Source organism: Vipera ursinii (assembly GCF_947247035.1).
Source record: "Vipera ursinii genome assembly, chromosome: 4".
Lineage (NCBI taxonomy): Eukaryota > Metazoa > Chordata > Lepidosauria > Squamata > Viperidae > Vipera > Vipera ursinii.
In genome coordinates, this window is record NC_139514.1 from 98,695,310 (window position 1) to 98,715,118 (window position 19,809).

The following is a 19,809-nucleotide window of genomic DNA, read 5'->3' on the forward strand; positions in this document are numbered from 1 at the left end:
CAGTACCAACATTCAGAATGGCATAACTGCAAAACAATGCCCCACTACCCAGCCACTCTTTCATGATGTGATTCCACTGAACTTGCTAGACAATTGTTTCAACATTTGATAAGAGGTCTAGAGTTCTTCTTCTTGTTGTTGTTGTTTTAAAAAACTTCAGACACAGATGTTTAATCTGAACACTTGCTGATGTGGGTTTATATAATCAGTATCTTCCAAAAGTTCCTAGAACAAATTATGTATCTTTCTGATTTGATGCATTACCTCATTAAGTTAGTATGTTGTTCACTTTTCAAAGTAGTGTTTACAAACTGCTAGAATGTGCAAGTGGTCAGATTAAGATGTTAAAATGTTCTGTTTTGCTAGCGAGACAATTGTTTTGAAAAGCCCATTATTATGGGTCATTCCTTGATTCAGATATTTATGAACAGACTTTTGGAGTTGTCCTTACCTACTGTGTTTTTAACAGCTTAGGCTGCTATTTTATATTTTATAAAGCTATTTTATAAACCCTGATTTTATATATGGATTTAGACACATGGAGCTCATCTCCCAAAAGTTTACAGTACAATTATTTTCCAGCCCTTCATAGAAATGCCTGCAAAGTACATGCTCTGTTATTGACTTAATTTGAAACAACTAATAAATTCACATTTTTGATATTACTGGAATATTTTTCTTTCATTTAATTGGTTTTTCTTTATTGCTGTTTTGAGTACATCATCTTAAACTATTCTTAATAAGTTTTGAGAGAAAAGGAGATCTCTCCAACTTAATATTCTGTGTCCTTTCTTAGGAAATTCCTGTATCATTGTCGATCCTATAGCTTGCTCTTCAGATCATGGACGACATCAATTTTTTTTTAAAGTGTCCAGAGAAATCCACTACACATTTTTTTCCCTGCCTGAATATGCCAGCATGATTTTAGCATGCTATTTGCAATTAAAATATCTAAACTAAATAGGGGATGCAGCCTCAGGCTACTTAACATGCCAACCTAGTAGGAAGGGAAAAATAAGTAAATCATCCACATGCATTTATCTACAACAATGCAATGTTACACTTTTATAATATACTAGGCCAAGGGTATATAAGCAGTAATTTTACTTTTGCTCAAGGCTGTTCAACAAGATACAAGCGCTTTCCTGAGAGTCTGGGTATACTATTTATTGTTTGCATGCTAATACATAGAATCATTCAACTGGGACCTTGGAGGTCTTCTAGTCCAACCCGCTACTCAAGGCAGGAGATCTTATACCATTACAATCAAATGGTTGTCCAGTCTATTTTTGAAAACTTCCAGCAATGGAGCACCCACAACTCCAAGAGGCAAGCTATTTGATTGATTAATTTTTATCTCAGTCAGGAAGTTTCTCCCTTACTTCTAGGTTGGATCTGTCTTTAACAACATTACTTCTTGTCCTGCCCTCTGGTGTTTTGGAGAATAAATCAATCCCCTTTTCTCTGTGACAGCCTGTCAAATGCTGGAAGTCAGTTATCATGCCACCCCTAATCCTTCTCTTCAATAGGTTAGACATATCTAGCTCTCTCAACCATTCATCATATGATTTAGCCTCCAGAACCCCTATTGTTTTTATGTTGTTGTACATTGATGTTGTTAGCAATGCTCCCTCCCCTTGCCTATGTATTGCAATCTGCAAAGCCCAGAACCAGTACATGCATATAATGCCAAGTTGTGCAAGAGGAAAAGGAACTGATTTCAGAGGGCAGAGCCACTGGAGTATCTGATTACCCGCATTGGCTTATAGGCAGTTGGGTAAAAGAATGGGATACCTTCCAGACAAGACTTATTACTTGTTTAGGTTTTGGTCACATGGCTGATCTGAGTGATAGCAAATGTTATGGAATCAATGCAGATGGGACCATTAAGATATTTATTTTTTCACAGTCTGGGGTAGATGGGAATCAGGTTGAAAAGGACTGCCCAGTTATACATTCATAGCAGCTGTTTTGTTCCAGTTTTGGTCCAGTTGCACTGGCAATCTGATTTCTTGACTCATGGTTTCAGTTTCTTGTAAATATCTGTTAAATACTTGGAGAGTGTCTCTTCTGATCTGAATTTTCTTCTTTTGCCCAGAGGTTTAGACTCATTTGCACACATGGCAAATTTGATTTCCTGTTTCTGAAGCAAGGTGCCTTGTGGGGAAATGCCTACCCTTGGGAATGTATTTTGCTGAAGCCAACTAAATATCATTTCATTATAGTTTTAGATGCCAAGTCGAGCCATATCTTTTTGTATCAAAATTTTGGAATGCCTTGGTGGGTTGGATGCTCTTTGATTCCCTCACCATTTTAGCTTGGTGGTATTATCAAGGATCATTATTATTTATTTGCTGGGCTGATAGGTTGCTTAATCAGAACTAATTTTGTTATAAGCTTGTTACTTTGTGCTATGACAAAAACAAAACAAAAAACCCCCACCCTATCTCATTTCATTTTTTCTTTAAGGAGGAAAATTCTAGAGTTTAACCACATTGTAACATTTGAAGGAAATCTCTAAATAAGTACAGAATGTGAATTAGAAGTCTTAGGAGTGGTTTACAGATACTGTGAAGGGTGTACCCAGGAGTTACTCTAGTTTTGATAACATCTCCTGGCTAGAAGAAAATAATTTGTGTGGTGAATCTGTGTTAGGTTTTTTGCTGGTTATCTCAGCAGAGAATTTCTTCCTCAACATTTTACCTAACAGAAAGAAACCTCTAGGATTGCAGCAATTGTAGCAATCACCAAGGTATATCACAATCTTGCTTTAGTCTCCACAGCAGTTGCTAATATTAAACAAATTTCAATGGAATTTCAAAATAGGAAAGGCATTTTGTTTTAAATTGAAGGCATAGCATATGCATACTTTTTTTAAAAAAAATCCAACTCTAAGGTCTTACTATCCTTGGTGTGAGAGCAACTATACCTGCTCTTTTAATTCCAGATTAAATCTTCTGACCAAACAGTTATACTGATATCTTAGAGATACAGTATTAAAAATTGGGTTGAAAGAAGAAGAACGTGACTTTGATTATATTCATACTATAGAATTTTATTATATAAATTGCTTAGTTGGTAATAAGTATCTGGTGGTAACTGTTTTATATATCTTTTGTCATAGAGTTAAAAGGTTTATATAAGTCTCAGGGTATTATACATTGATAAAACGCTGTTAAAATTGGGGAAACATGACAAGTATCTCGGGAGCAACTAAGCCTAGCGCTGGCAAAAAGGCAGCAGCACAGGGACAGGGGATGGCCTCAAGTCCCTCCAATCAGAAATCTATAGAGGATATGCTGCAAAGGGAAAGATCTAACTCGAATTCCTTTAAAGATTTACATGCCCTTTTGCAAAACCTACACGAGGCAATGGCCAAAAACCACGAGGAGATGAAGAGAGAAATAGGCCAAATAAGAAACGACACTGGTGAATTAAAGGGGAAAATCCAAGCGATAGATGATAAATTTGAAGGGATTCAACAGCAATTAGTCAAAAATGAACAAAGACTTCAAGATATGGAAGCTAGAATGGAAAAAGAGGAAAAGAGAGTAGATGATTTAAATGAAACACTCCTTCAGGCTAATAAGGAATTAGAAACAACAGTCATTTTTCTGGAAGCAGAAAAGGCTGCTCATTATCTACGCTTCCAGAACGTTCAAGAAAAAAGAGGGGAAGATCTGTTGGTCATGATGGCAGAACTGATGGCAAAGGCACTCGGTGTAGGGAAGGAGGAAATGCTGGCGGAAATTGATGAAACATACAGGGTCCAAACTAATTATGCGAGAAGGCACAACCTCCCAAAAGAAGTACATGTAAGGTTAGTTAAAAAATCAATTCGGGATGAGCTTCTGCATAGATCTAGAGAGGAACCATTAGAATTTCGGGGCCAACCAATCACCATCCTTAAACAGATACCTAAAAGGATGAGGGATCTGAGACGCGGCTATCAATTCTTAACATCCAAACTAATAAGAGAAAATGTAAACTTTAGATGGCTAACTCCAGAGGGTATTCTTGTTACGTGGCAGGATAGAAGGCATAGACTGGACACGATAGAGAAGGCAGAAGATTTTTACAAACGCCACTTCCATAGCCAAGAGGAAGTAGATTTAGAAGATCAAGATGGAAGGGAGGTAAGAGAAAGAGATACAATACGTGTGGCAATGGATGGGAAGATCTTAGCTACAGAGGATAGAAGGAACAAATCCGGTGAGTTAACAGAGAAACATGGAACTAGAGACAAGGAAGAGAGAGAGCCCCGAATCACGAGATCCACAAAAACCAGAAATAAGTAAGATGAAGGGAGGTGAGTGTAGTATTATGTCTGTGAATATTAATGGATTGAATTCGCCAGTGAAAAGGCGGAAATTTTTTAATAGGCTTATTCACCAACAATTGGATATCGTGGCAATACAAGAAGTCCATATAAAGGAACAACAAAAATATTTGTTAGTACAACCAAGAATAGGGAACCTATTCGTTTCCTTAGACCGACACAAGAAAAAGAGAGGAGTGGCACTATATGTAAACCCAAAATTGACTGCAAAACTAATTTATAACGATAAAGAGGGTAGAATACTGATAGTCGAGGTTATAATAAATCACAGGAAGGTCATGATGGTAGAGATATATGCCCCAAACCATAACCAAGAACAATTTTTCAAAACACTTCACAATAAGATATGTAGCATTGATTATGAGGAGATTTGTTTAATAGGAGATTTTAATGCTATCCTAGATATAAATTTGGATTATATGGGAAAGACGCTTAGGAAAAAGAAGAGAAGAACTCTACCGAGATCTTTTCTTAACTTGGCTGAGGAACTAAATATCCAAGATGTCTGGAGGGAAAGAAATCGTAAGGCTAGACAATATACATATTACTCCAACCGACATAACTCATGGTCTAGAATAGACATGGTGTGGATGACGAAAGAAATTAGTTCAGAAATAGATGAGGTACATATAGCGACAGGTACTTGGGCAGATCACAATCCTATTAAACTTATCTGGAAAGGTTCCAAAAAAATATCCAGATGGACGCTTCAAAGAGCAATTTTAAAAGAAGACGAATTCAAATCTAAGATGGAGAGAGAACTAAGTTTTTTCTTTAAGGAAAATAAAGCTATAGACACCTCAGTACAAAACAATTGGGATACAGCTAAGGCTGTGATGAGAGGGGTAGCGAGGGCATATATGGTATATAAAAATAAGGGGAAAAGACAACAACGGGAAAGATTAGAAGAGGAATATAAGAGCTTAGAAGTTACACTCCAACAAGATCCACAAAAAGAGAATATCAAGCAATCTATGGATCTGATTAAACACAAACTTAACATTCTAGACAAAGAGAAATTGGCACAACAATTGAGAAACACGAAACAAAATTTTTTTTTGAAAATGCAAATAAACCGGGCCGGTGGCTCGCATACAAATTGGGAAAACAAAAGGGGAAAAACTGGATTCACGAACTACGAGATGAGGAAGGGAGAATATTCCACCAGGAGGAAAAAAAAAAAATTATAGCCCAGGAATTTTATGAACGTTTATATAAAGAAGATAGCCAGGCAAGTGTGGAGAAAATGGAGGAATATTTTCAAAGAGCCAAACTACCTAAGGTCACAGAAGATACCAGAAATATGTTAAACGAGGAAATTCGACTATCTGAGGTGATAAAAGCTATTAATGCACAAAAGAATAATAAAGCATCGGGACCCGACGGTCTTCCATCAGAGATTTATAAAGAATTACAAAATATCCTAGCTCAACCCCTAGTGGAGGTATTTAACGCAGTATTAGAAGGCGCAAGGACGCCTAAATCTTGGCTAGAGGCAAACATAACCCTTATTCCGAAAGATAACACAGACCATACATTAATCCAAAATTACAGACCCATATCACTTCTTAACTCGGACTACAAGATATTTACATCAATTATAGCGGAACGATTGAAACGATTTCTGAATGATTTCATACACGCAGATCAAAATGGTTTTCTCGCTAAGAGACACACTAAGCACAACATTAGAATAATATTAGATACATTGGAGTACTATGAATTACATAGCGAACAACAGATGGCATTACTTTTCTTAGACGCCCAAAAGGCATTTGACAATGTTAAATGGTCTTTTTTGTGCCAACAGCTTAGCTTTATGAATATGGGTGAAAAATTTATAAATATAATTAGGGCAATTTATGACAATCAGGAAGCAAAAATAATTATTAATGGGGAAGCATCTAGCAAGTTTCAAATTCAAAAGGGAACACGGCAAGGCTGCCCCTTATCACCGTTGCTGTTTATATTGACTCTTGAAGTATTAACGAGAACTATAAGAAACGACCCAAAGATAAAAGGATTAACCATTAAAAAGGAAACCTTTAAATTGCAAGCTTTCGCGGACGATCTAGTTTTTATTATGGAGGATCCATGTCAGACGGGACCAAAGCTATTGGAAGAATTATCTAAATATGGTGAGGTTGCCGGACTGCGAATAAATAGAAATAAGACCAAGATGATTGTTAAAAATATGACCAATAAACAAAAAGGTAATCTGGCCGAAATCACGGATATAGAAATAGTCAAGAAAATAAAATATTTAGGGATTAACATTACGGCTAGATGCACTTCACTCAAAAAGGATAATTATGATAGTGTAGTGAATCAAATAAAAGGTGACCTGGAAAGATGGGGAAACCTAAAACTCTCATTATTGGGAAGAATCGCTGTCATTAAGATGAATATTCTGCCTAAAATCCTGTTTCTGTTTCAGAATATCCCAATTCAACTCGACTCTAAATTTTTTCGAAATTTGGATAAATTATCACTAAATTTTATTTGGCAGGGGAAAAAACCAAGAATTAAATTGAAATATTTACAAGACACGAAGGAAAATGGGGGTTTTGGATTGCCAGACTGGGAATTATATTACCACGCCGCGGCCCTGAGCTGGATTAGAGAATGGGTAATCTTGAGAAATAGAAGACTATTAACTTTAGAGGGTCACGATTTGCAATATGGCTGGCATGCTTTCCTATGGACGGAGAAACAAGGTCTTTTCTCGCATTTTCAAAGACACCGGATCAGGCAAGCGCTACTCAATACTTGGAAAAAAATTAGATCTCACAATTACACCAAAATACCGGTCTGGCTATCCACCCTTGAAGCGATAGTTTACCCAAATCTGTTTGATTTGGGTAACATAATCTCATACAAGGATATTCTGAATGAGGAGGGGGAATTGAAACTTAGGAATGAACTAGAATTACAAGGTATAAAACTCGATTGGTGGGCCTACTTACAAATCCAATCGAGATTTAGGAAGGATAAAAATGAATGGGGGATATATACCTCTGAAACAGCATTGGACAAAATATTATTGGGACCGGACTCTAAACAAATAAGGAATTTTTATAAATTACTTTTGGGATATAAGCTGTTTGAAGAGCAAGTGAAAGACCCCATGTTGATCTGGGCTAACAATTTAGGACATAACATCGACCTAGATACTTGGCAAACAATTTGGGATAGGAATAAAAGGATAACACTGGCCTCATCGTATAAAGAAAATTTATTTAAAATGTTTTACCGATGGCATCTCCCCCCAGCCCGCTTAGCAAAAATGTACACAACAGTATCTCCCAAATGTTGGAAGTGTTCTGAAGAGATAGGCACATACTTCCACACGTGGTGGTCTTGCAGTAAAACACAAAAATTTTGGAGAATGATTTGGATTTGGCTGAAAGAAATATTGAAACAAGATCTGGAGTTTAGTCCAGAACTTTTCTTGTTGGGAATCACGAAAGAGAAATATCCTAAAGATGTGCTATACTTAACGATCCATATTATCACAGCAGCTAGAATATCATTTGCGCAAAAATGGAAAAAGAATGAGATCCCAGGACAAAAAGAGGTTATTAGGAAAATTTGGGATTGCGCTGAAATGGACAGATTAACTTTGGAATTAAAGAATAAAGATCAATCAGACTATTATAGAATTTGGAACAAATTGTATCTTTGGATGGATAAAAAGAAAGGTCTCTATTAGGTTTTACAGACTAGCTCACTGTTTTAAATATTGTGGTATTTCACCGATTTGTAATCTAAGTGTATTTAAGTGTATTTTTGATGTACATATATACATGTATATATATATATATTTAAACATTGTAGACAAAAAGGTTTGTCAGCTCGCTGGTACTGTGTCCAATGTTTTTAAATAATAAATTTAATAAAAAAAATTAAAAAAAAAAATAAAAAAAATAAAAATTGGGTTGAAAGTCCACAGGCTGATAATCTAATTCAGTTGTTATTTTTCGAAGCAGTTTCTTTTGAATCCTGTGAGGGTAGTTTGGAGATTACTTGGACTGAAGTCAGAAAGCTGTTCTAATAATCATAGATCATCCCATGTGTAAGCAGATCCAATTCCATTCAAATAATTGCATTAAAAATACTACCCTTAAATTTATTTCAACATAACTACAGTTTGGAAGTATGTAGAAAAATGATATGAAAGATATACTTATAGAACAGGGGTGTCAAACTGCCAGCCCACAGGCTGGTTGCATCATATGGACACCACGCCCGTCCCAGGTCCAGCAATGTAAAAAAAAAATCACAATTCGTCGTGACACGTTACGTGACGCGGCGAGTTTGACACCCGTGTTATAGAAGATTGAATATAAAATAATACACACAAAACTCTAGAATAGTAAACAGACACCTGAATTTTATGTGAACATTCCAAAGATCTATTTGCATGACAAAATAACTTCAGATTGTTTGAAATCAAGGCTCTACATTACTTTCATCAATTGTGTATTTATAAATAACAAGTCTGTTAAAGAAAGCCATCCTTATAATTTTGTAATGAGTAACAGCTCATTGGCACAAAATAGACAAAAACATGTACTTTTCTTCATTCCATTTCATAATTTATCACATTCACACCGTAATACACCAGAGGTACCACCATTTTTTTTTTTTACAAAAATTGAATGTCTGACTACCTAAGAAAATTGCAGCTTTCAAAAATTCTGTTTCTTATGTAGCTAGAAAGAAGTAGTGAAGTTTATTGCTCTAAAATAGGTACATTAAACTTTGCTGGGATAAAAAAAAATAGTCATCTCGGAAGAAAAAATATTTTTACTTTTTTTTTTCAATGCAGCAAGACGTTGCCTATGATTTATAGAAAAACCTTCCTGCCAGGGTACAGCTTAGCTTGTGACTATCAAGTTGTACCAGCTACTTCTGTCATAAGAATTGATTTTAACTGCTTAACCATTTATGCTGCTGAAGGAGTTTAGAATTTGTTGAATATTGGCCTATGCTGGTCTGGGAAGAAGAAACATTGCTCTGAGCTCTCATCTCTGTAAATATTATCTATAAAATTATAGATATGTTTGGTCTGGTAGATCATTTAAAATTCTTGCCAGGATAAGAATTTCTATGAATTCAGGGTAGTAGATTTTTTTCACCCTCACTGAGTTCATAATTCTTGACAAATGTACAACAATAACTATAAGACAAATTTCATTTCATACGTAATGGGTATGGAGGGGAATCACCATCTGTTTACCTCATCTTTGCTCCCCAAATCACCCTTTCTGATGATACTGTTTTAAGGTTTGACTAAGCTCTTTTACTATATGCAACAAGAAGCCAAAAATAAGGGCCAAGGTAGCAGCAGCAAGAGAGATGCTTTCATGATTGCGACTCATTTGTTCATATTTGGTGAATAACCTAATCGATATCTCAGGAAAAGGTCACACCAATTCATTTACGTGAAATCCGGTATTCAAATCATGTTCTCTGGTTTAGCTTCTGTGCTAGAATATTACTGCCTTTCTATCATTTCAGATTATTTTGCCTCGTCTTATATCTCAGGAACTGTCTGATTTGTATGATGAATGTAACAGATTTTGCATTCTGTGATAGTAACTAGAACAAAAAAATAAGTTGTGAGAAGGTATGATGAGCCCTCCCATCTAGGTGTAATTTGATGACAAAATTAAATACAAATTGTTAATGGTTGGATTCTGCCCCATTTTTTTTCCACTTTACAACAGTTGTTATAAGTAGGTTTCCTTCATTCTCATGGCTTCAGTTCCTGAAACTAAGTTTTTTCTCAGACTAAGCAAGAATGTCAGAAACTTGGCTGATGTTTAAGCTTTTGATTATAATTTATATATGCATTTGTTGGAATAGAAGTACCTAACCCTTGCCGAAGGCTCTTCTTCAACATCTGTGATGTGACCTCACATAGGTTGCTCATACTGCCTGCCTGCTCCCACCTTCTTCTCTTTAACCGTTTCATTCCAGCAAGTTGTTTTTCAAAGATATGCAGACCTACATTCTCAGAGGATGAAAATTTCTGCTGAATTTTATGTTTATGTAGATACATTGAAGAAAATCCCATGATCTCCTTGGCTTTTGTCTCATCACGGTAGATTTTATTTTGTTCATGTTTCATGTGGAATGGCTGTAAAAAATAAAATAAAACCCGACCCACAATTATGAATGATGCAAAATTGGAAAAGCCAGGAATTTTACATGATAAATCCTGTTTTTTATGCTGGTTGGGAAGTGAATGTCTCACGAGCACTGGAAACATCCTGAATTGTAGTTCTGAGCTGCATTAGGTTTGGTGGACCACAAATTGCTTGAGTCAGGCTGTGCAGTTCTTCAGAACTGAAGTCCAAGAGTGCTTTGGATTGTGTCTGTTGATAACACTTTGAAGGAACAGCGCAGTTTTCACTAGGAGCCATATTCTTTGCTAGGATTTGCATGTTTGCTGCTATCTGTTTCAAATTTTAGCAAGCTTTTCTGTATACTGTTGAGTCTAAATTTTTGAAGCAAAGTAAAATATGCACCATGAACAAACTGAAATATGGTACACTGTTCAATACAGATTCCCTTACTCTGGAGCATAATTATTTCATTGTTTGCTTAAGATTTGTATAGTGATCTTCAAAACAAGGCAGAGTATATTGCTGTAGATGGGAAACTCATCAACTTTGCAGGTGACTCCAAGCAGAGGAGAATAGCCAACGCTTTAGAAGATAAACTCAAGTTCCAAAAGAATCTTGACAGACTTGAACACTGGTTCTTATCCAACAAAATACAATTAAGTAGGGACAAAAGTAAGGTCTTACACTTGGGCAAGACAAATCAAATGCACAGAAGTAGAATAAGTGGCACGTGACTCAGCAGTAACTGTAAGAGGGATCTAGATGTGAGCAACCACTGAAGTATGAGCCAGTGTGTTGCAGCTGCCAAAAGGTCCAATGGAGGACTGCATTAACCAACAGATAATATCAAGCTCATGTGAAGTGATATTGGTATTTTATACTGCACTGACCACACTTGGAATATTGCATCCAGTTCTGATGTAAAAAAGATATTGGCACTCTAAAAAGTGTGCAGAAAAGAGCAACAAAGATAATTAGGGGTCTGCAGGCTAAACCATATAATAAATAGATGTAGGAACTACTATAGGTATGTCTAGTCTAATTAAGAGAATGGCTAGGGGTGACATGATAACAGTCTTTGAGGGGTTGTCACAGAGAAGAGGGGATTAATCTTTTCTTCAAAGCACCTGAGAGCAGGAGAAGAAGTAAGGGATGGAAGCTTAACAAAGAGAGATCCAAGCTAGAATTAAGAATAAATTTTCTGAACAATTAATCATTACAACAGCTTGCCTCCTAAAGTTGTGACTGCTCCATCATTGGAAGTTTTCAAGACGAGATTGAACAATCACTTGTCCAGAATGGTATAAGTTTCCCTCCTTAAGTAGGAGGTGGGACTAAAAGAACTTCAAAATCATTTCCAACCCTATTATTATATGTTCTATGGGAATATATGTATATCCCTGAAAAATATTCATCAATTTAGCTCATATAAGTTGGGATTCCTTTCTCCCAGTGCAGCAACCTAAGCATCAATAAGTCTTTGTATGTTGTATGTTCCATTGTCCTCTTAACTTCAGCTGTGAGGTACTTTCTGTGGTTCTATCTGTAATCTTCAAATTTACAATGTGTATCTGGAAGGACTATCCAACTGATAAGAAAAAGTAAGCATAGTTGAACAGTTCATCTGCAAATTGCACCAACAGAACGTATAATTCACCAAGTCAAATTTAGCTTACCCTTCATGAATTATAACATTAAATGTTAATAATGATAGTTGTTTGCAGATATCATACTGAAAATAAAATTTTGAAGATTAGAGTTAGCAATGAGTGGGTAGGAATTTGGCTATTGGAGATGGGGAAGCTTTTATGCCAGTTGCTGTGCACCCAAAACTCTAAAAGGCCCATGGCTCATAAAATAGCATTTTTTTATTTCAAGAGTTGACAGCCTTAATTCACTGACAAGATGCCATCCAGGAACAGATATACAAAATATGGCATATACTATTCATCTTGTTTAGAATTTTCTATCGGCGGTCATCTGTTTCTGTGAATGTTTTAATCCTTAAAAATAAAGTGCTAGCTGAAATTATATTTCTGAAAATATATATTTTTATTTAAAAACATCTCTCTATAAAAAAAATGGCACAGTTAGTCTGCTGCACATTGTGCCTTTGTGCTCTTTAAATTTTCTAATTAATTTCAAATAAACAGTACCATTTTTAATGACACATTTCATAATTCATTCTGCAAATATACAGGTAATCCTTGACTTACAACAGTTCGTTTAGTGACTGTTCAAAGTTGCAATGGCACTGAAAAATGTGATGTATGATCATTTTTCATAGTCCTTTGAAGCATCCCCATGATCATGTGATCAAAATTAAGATACTTGGTTACTGGTTCATATTTATGACCTTTGCTGGTTCCCTGGGTCATGTGCTCACTTTTCGTGACCTTTTGACAAGCAAAGTCAATGGGGAAGTTAGATTCGCTTAACAATCAGGTTACTAATTCATCAACTGCAGTGATTTACTTAACAACTGTGGCAAGAAAAGTCGTAAAATGGGGTAAAACTCACTTAAGAAATGTCTCACTTAACAACAGAAATTTTGGGTTCAATTGTGGTTGTAAGTCAAGGACTACCTGTATTCAGCTCCTTACCCCATTTTACGACTTGCACCTGAATATCGGCAAGACAAAAGAGATGGTGCTAGACTTCCGGAGGAAAAGAGAGGAACCTGCCCCACTTTACATGGGGGGGGGGCTGTGTGGAGAGAGTTTCCTCCTTTAAATTCCTGGGAGAGCACCTCTGTGAAGATCTTACCTGGAAAGTTAATGCAACCCAGGTGGCCAGAAAGGCCCAACAGAGACTCCACTTCCTCAGGGTCTTGCGGAAGAACAGGGTAGAACAACGGCTAATGACCTTCTTTTACCGGTCTACTATAGAGAGCGTCCTCTCGTGCTGTGTTGTGGTTTGGTATGCTGGCCTGACAGCCGTGGATAGGAAAGTATTACAGAGGGTGGTGAGCACAGCACAAAACATTGTGGGCTGTCCCCTGACACCACTGGATGACATCGCCAGGGCTCACTGCCTTGGAAGAGTGAGGAAAATTCTCAGGGACGACTCACACCCTGGTCGGTATCTCTTTGCTCTCCTACCATCGGGTAGGAGATATAGGAGCATAGCCAGCCGTACCAACAAGCTGAAGAACAGCTTTTATCCGTGGGCTGTCAGGCTCTCGAACAGGAAATAATTGTATAATTTTATGTATGATTGACTTGCGAAGCCGGTGTGTTGTGCAATTAGCTCACATGGTGTAACAAAATGGTGGGTTTGTTGTCACTGTGAGTCGTGGTGGTGATGGGGCACGAAGGGAGGCTCAGCCAATCACAATGTATACATGGTTGTACTTTGACAATAAAGGTTCATTCATTCAATAGCCTTCTCCCTATATCTACTTCATGAATTGGGATTTTACCTTTTTAAAAAATGTGACTAGGCAAGGATAGAGTCCATGTCTGAAGCTGTACATAACTGTTAAATATACTGCAGTTATTAACTTTGTCCCTTAAGAAGGTAACACAGAGAAAAACTTCCCAGAACTTTAGTATGTCCCAGTGACTCACTGTTGCCTTGAGTGCCCATCCTTCAGGGCCATCTCCCATCTTCTGGGCAAGAAGAAGCTTCTAGATGATCAGTTTTTATTATTTCCTTGGTGGAGGACCTCCAAGAGAGGTAGCAAAGCTGGCTTTCAGACCTGCGACTATTTTGCCATAATAGCCCAACAATGGTTGTTTGGGCAAAGAGGAGGTTGGAACCAGAAAAAGAGTTAAATTTGGTGTCAATTTAAATGTCAGTTTAAAACATAGAATAGGGTTGGAGGGGACCTTGGAGATCTTCTAGTCCAACCCCCTGATCAAATAGGAGACACTATACCATTTTGGACAAATGGCTGTTCAGTCTCTTCTTAAAAACCTCCAGGGATGGACCATCCACATTTCTGGAGGCAAGCTGTTCCACTGATTAATTGTTCTCATTGTCAGGAAACTTCTTCTTAGTTCTAGATTGGATCTCTCTTTAATGATCTTCTACCCATGATTTCCTGTCCTGCCCTCAGGTCCTTTGGAAAATAAGACAGCTGCTTCTTCTCTATGACAGCCCCTCAAGTACTAGAAGGCTATCACCCTCAGCCCTTCTCGTTGTTAGACTAGGCATACCTAGTTACCTAGTACTAGTAATTGCTTTGTTCCCTATGCCATCTGTCTGGTAAACTTGCAAGATTCGTTTTTCTTGCCATGCACATGTATACATAACCCAAACTAGACTGTTGTTTCTCTGTGTCATATAATATATGTGAGATTTAAGGTGCTGGTACTTACCTTTAAAGCCCTACATGGCTTAGGTCCGGGATACTTGCAGGACCATCTGCTGCCGGGAACAAATTCCCATCGTCCAGTACGCTCACACAGAGAAGGCCTCCTCAGGGTACCGTCAGCTAGGCAATGTCGGCTGGCGACCCCCAGGGGTAGGGCCTTCTCTGTGGGAGCACCAACCCTATGGAATCAGCTCCCCCCTGAGCTTCGGATAGCCCAAAACCTCCAATCCTTTCGCCGCGGCCTCAAAACACACCTGTTCCACCAAGCTGACCTAGACTGACAGGCATTTTAATTAATTTATATTTAGTATTTTTAATTCATTTTAAAATTCTCTAATTTTTTATTGCACTGATGTTCTCAATTTTCATTTTATCTTGATTTATGTACTTATTATATGTTTTATTGTGAGCCGCCCTGAGTCCTTCAGGAGATAGGGCGGGATATACAGTAAATCCCATCAATAAATAAATAAATATATGAATAATTCTGTATTTATTTATGTATTTATTTTTATCATATTTACAGTATGTAGAGTACATTGGAGGTGGTGACCCTTTGAGAGCTGTATGCAATGAAATTTCATTTTAATGTATGCCAATCAGTATACATTCAAAGTGACAATAAACTTATTATTCTATTCTATTCTATTCTATTCTATTCTATTCTATTCTATTCTATTCTATTCTATCCTATCCTATCCTATCCTATCCTATCCTATCCTATCCTATCCTATTCTATTCCTCTCAGTGTTCAACATAATCTTGATTAACCTGAAACTGAACGGATGATTGATTGATAGATACTATCAAGTCAGTATCGATTCTTAGCAACCACAAAGATAGATCTTTTCTAGAATAGTCTTTTAGGTCTCTCAGCAGTATATTCATTACTGTTGTAATCAGTCCATCCAGTTTGCCGTCAGTCCACCTACTTCCTTCAGCTTTCTCAAGTATTATGTACTTCTCAAGGGAGCTGGATATTTGCATACAGTGTCCAAAATATAATTATTTGAGTCTGGTTCTTTGAGTCCTGTGTGAGGACCATGATGGTTTTATTTTATCATTCATTTGCATGTTTCCCTGACTCTCTGTGGTACTCTTTATTTTTATAACACCAAAGCTCAAAAGGATCAATGCTACTTCCATTCTGCTTTTTTTTAAATCCAACTTTTGCATCTATAATAGTGTTTCCCAACCTTGGAAGATGTATGGCTGAGCACCCAGACTGCAGACATTAAGTGCAAGGATGCTGTAGTGGCCAGAATTCCCAAGGACTGGCTGTAAATCCCCCTCATTCCACCCCCTCATAATTTCGATCAGTTTTTGAACAACTGGTCGTGAACTGAGGATTATCTGTATCATGTTGAATGGCATCTGACTTGAGGTGCCCATTATCTGGCACTATATTGTCAATCATTTAGTAGTGTCTGTCCATGTGATTTTCTTGGTAAAAATGCAGGAGTGGTTTAACATCGCCTTCTTCCACACCGTATAAATGGCCTTTGCCATGTCACTAAAGTGATCTGGGCTTTGGGTGATCCTGTGATTACTATGCATTTAATATTTTTCCTTTCTGTTTTATTGCAATTTTGGAGGCTTTCATATGGCCATGTACTAAGTAATTAATAGCATTGCTCTTTTGTTGCTGAAAGCACAACAGACAAAAAAATAATTGGACAGGATTTCTTTGAAGTGCAGCTTAAGAAAGATGTAGATAGAAACTGGTGGCCACTACGGCCACACAGAGGCTCATTTTCATACAAAGCAGGATATGCTCTATTTAATGCAAAGTGAAAACGTTTCACTCTTTTGGGAAGACGAAGCCTATATTTACAGCCTGGATTTTTCCCCTTTCATTTCTAAGGGAGTGGTTATTCAATAAAGGGCTTTGCTTTTTAAATTACACATTGAAGGCATCTAAATTGGCTTGCAAAATTATAGGACATCTTGATTGTTATGCTGGTGCTCTGTAGATGAAAGATTCAGTTATCTTTAAACCCTTCAGAAAGGTGATTTTAATTATAATTAAACATAGTCAATGAGGGTGCAATGAATTTAAGATTTGTAATGTGTTCTTGTATGTGTAAATAAAACAGAATAAAGAGAAGGAATTTAAATTTGTGTCGAGAATAGTAGCTCTGAGATTACAAGAATATTTGCAGTGTCATATAATATTAAAATGGAAAGCTAAATGAGTAACCTTAATTAGATCGTGATTCAAAGCACACTTGCCTGGTGAAACAATGGGAATTACTTCAGATCAGCATACAGTACATAGGATTGTTTGGATTTTACAGTATTCTTCTGAGGTGTGTGGGGATTGTTATTTCCAATGGACTTTTTGGTCTTTCAGTGGCTGTTGTTTTTTTTAAAACTTTTTTGAAAAAGAGGTGTCAAGCTGCTAAATTTTTATGACCATAACTCCATTCATATGTCTTCAGAAAGTCATCCTTCTTAAAAAAAAATTTGCAAGCAATTTATTTTCGTTGGGGAAAAGCAAATTGTGTAACGTATTTTCTAAATCATAGGGGCAAAGCTACACATTTATCCTGGCAAATTAATCTTCCTCAGTGTAGCTCTGTTCAGCGTGAGCGAGCTTTCCATGAAGGAGCTGCAGGGAAAATAGGGCTGAAGCAGGTAGTCTTCACTTACCAACCACACTTACCAACCACAATTGCTTACTCCATCACTAAGCAATGTGGTCGGTAAATGAAACCACGTGAACACACAGCCTTACGCTATTACTTTCCATTCAGTCATTAAGCAAGTCATCATGGTTCTTTGAGACATCACGTGACCACAAGTTGTGATTTGGCTGCCAGCTTCTTCATTGACTCTGCTTGTCGGAAGCCAGTTGTGAAACACACAAATGGTGATTACAGTATGTGACCATTGGATGCTGCAATGAAGGTTGATGCCTGCTGGTTTCAAAGCACCCAAATCTGGACTACTTGGATGCAGGGACCCTGCAAGAGTCAAATGATGATTGGTCATATTTTTTCAGCACTGTTGTAACTTTGAGCAGTTGCTTAACAGAGCAGCTGCTAAGTCACTAAACAGGGCAGTCGTTAAATATACCTTTCAACAAGGTGACTGTTGTCAGTGTAGAGTGCAGTTTAGGGAAGGAATGGATGAATTGTTAAGGAAGGAGAAACAGTAACTCAGTCCTAAGAAAATGAAAAGCATGAGAAACAACTGCCTTGATTCTGTTGGTTAAAAGATGGGGCAGATGGAAACTTTGACAGAATTCAAGGTTCTGTTATTATACCGCTGAACATTTTTGTAGCATTTTTAGATTGTTTTTTTTCCTGATCTTGAAGTGTTTGTTTCCTGACCTTGAATTTCCTAACATTTCCACTCCTTCACAATGGTGTCTAGAAACATTGCCAGTTGATGAATGAGACTAATGTTTTCCATGGGAGGTTTCATAGGGAAAGTTAGCTAGGAAGACACCCTCCAAAAGGAGCGAATACAGATAGTCCTCGACTTACAACAACTTATTCAAAGTTACACAGGCACTGAAAAATGTGACTTATGACCATTCTTCACACTTATGACAACTGCAGCATCTACATGGTCATGTGATCAAAATTCAGACATTTGGCAACTGATTTATATTTATGATCGTCGCCATGTCCCGGGGCCATGTGATCCCCTTTTGTGACAAGCAAAATCAGTGGGGAAGCCATATTCGCTTAAAAGCCAGGTTACTAACTTATCAACTGCAGTGTTTCACTTAACAACTAAGGCAAGAAAGGTTGTAAAATTGGGCAAAATTCACTTAACAAATGTCTCACTTAACAACAGAAATTTTGGGCTTAATTATGGTTGTAAGTCGACCACTACCTGTGCCAGGTATCTCTAAACAAATAGGCTAATTTTTAAAATGTCTGTAATTTTGGTTTGATCCACTGCTCCTCACAGACTTTTGTGCTGTAGATTTTCATGCAAAGCAGGCAAGCAAATCAGCATTATCTTCATTCAATGACAGTAGAGGATTTTTGACTAAAGAAGTTATACTCCATAGGCCATAGCAAAAAAAGAAAGAAAATGAGTTTTAGATGGCATCCCAAGAGCTGGAAGGTTATCTGAGAAGATGCCCAGAATCTGTGCAGCAGAACCATAATTGTGGATAGTTTCAACAACTCTTGTATTTAACCGTGTAAGTTGTGGCTGATGGGGATAGTCCTACACATCTGAGATGCAATGCTTCCTTGTTCATTGTTTGTATGCTTGAAAGTCAGAACTGTTTGGTACATCTGAAAAAATAAAGAGTGAACTTTTGCTGCAAGCTATTGTGTGATTGCCATTTAAAAAGGTAAAGGTTCCCCCACACATGCGTGCTAGTCATTTCCAACTCTAGGGGCCGGTGCTCATCTCCGTTTCAAAGCCGAAGAGCCAGCGCTTGTCTGAGGACATCTCCGTGGTCATGTGGCCGGCATGACTAGACGCCAAAGGCGCACGGAACGCTGTTACCTTCCCACCGTAGTGGTCCCTATTTTTCTACTTGCATTTTTACGTGCTTTCAAACTGCTAGGTTGGCAGAAGCTGGGACGAGTAACAGGCACTCACTCTGATGCACGGCACTCGGGATTCGACCCGCCAAACTGCTGACCTTCTGATCGACAAGCTCAGCGTCCTAACCCATTGAGCCACCACGTCCCTGTGATTGCCATTTGAGTCCCCTCAAAAATTGGCTGGGTGTCCTGTCTCATTCTGTGGAATGAGTCTTTGTGTATTGTCAAAAAACCTTGGTGGTATTTCCTTAAGCTCCGCTTTCTAGTCAAAACTTTTTTGGTTAAGATTTTGGTCTTCATTCTCCTTTCCAGCAACCTCACTCTTATACAGAATTTAAAGCAGGCTGGCCACTGTACAAATATAATTAAAAAATTGAGAATCTTTATTTCTTTACTTCCCCTATTAATTGTAGCTTAAGCATCCACAGAGTCCATGTAAATATGCGCTAGAGTAGGATATGAAGTGGGATGAAGACGCCTGTTGGCTGCTGCCAAAATTCA

At 37.5% G+C, this 19,809-nt stretch overlaps 1 protein-coding gene across 1 annotated transcript in view; it reads left to right on the forward strand.

Annotated features, from left to right (window-relative positions):
- ABCC4 (ATP binding cassette subfamily C member 4 (PEL blood group)) overlaps nucleotides 1-19,809 on the forward strand; it is a 212,120-nt gene that overhangs the window by 187,282 nt on the left and 5,029 nt on the right. The gene's annotated exons all lie outside the window — the stretch shown is intronic.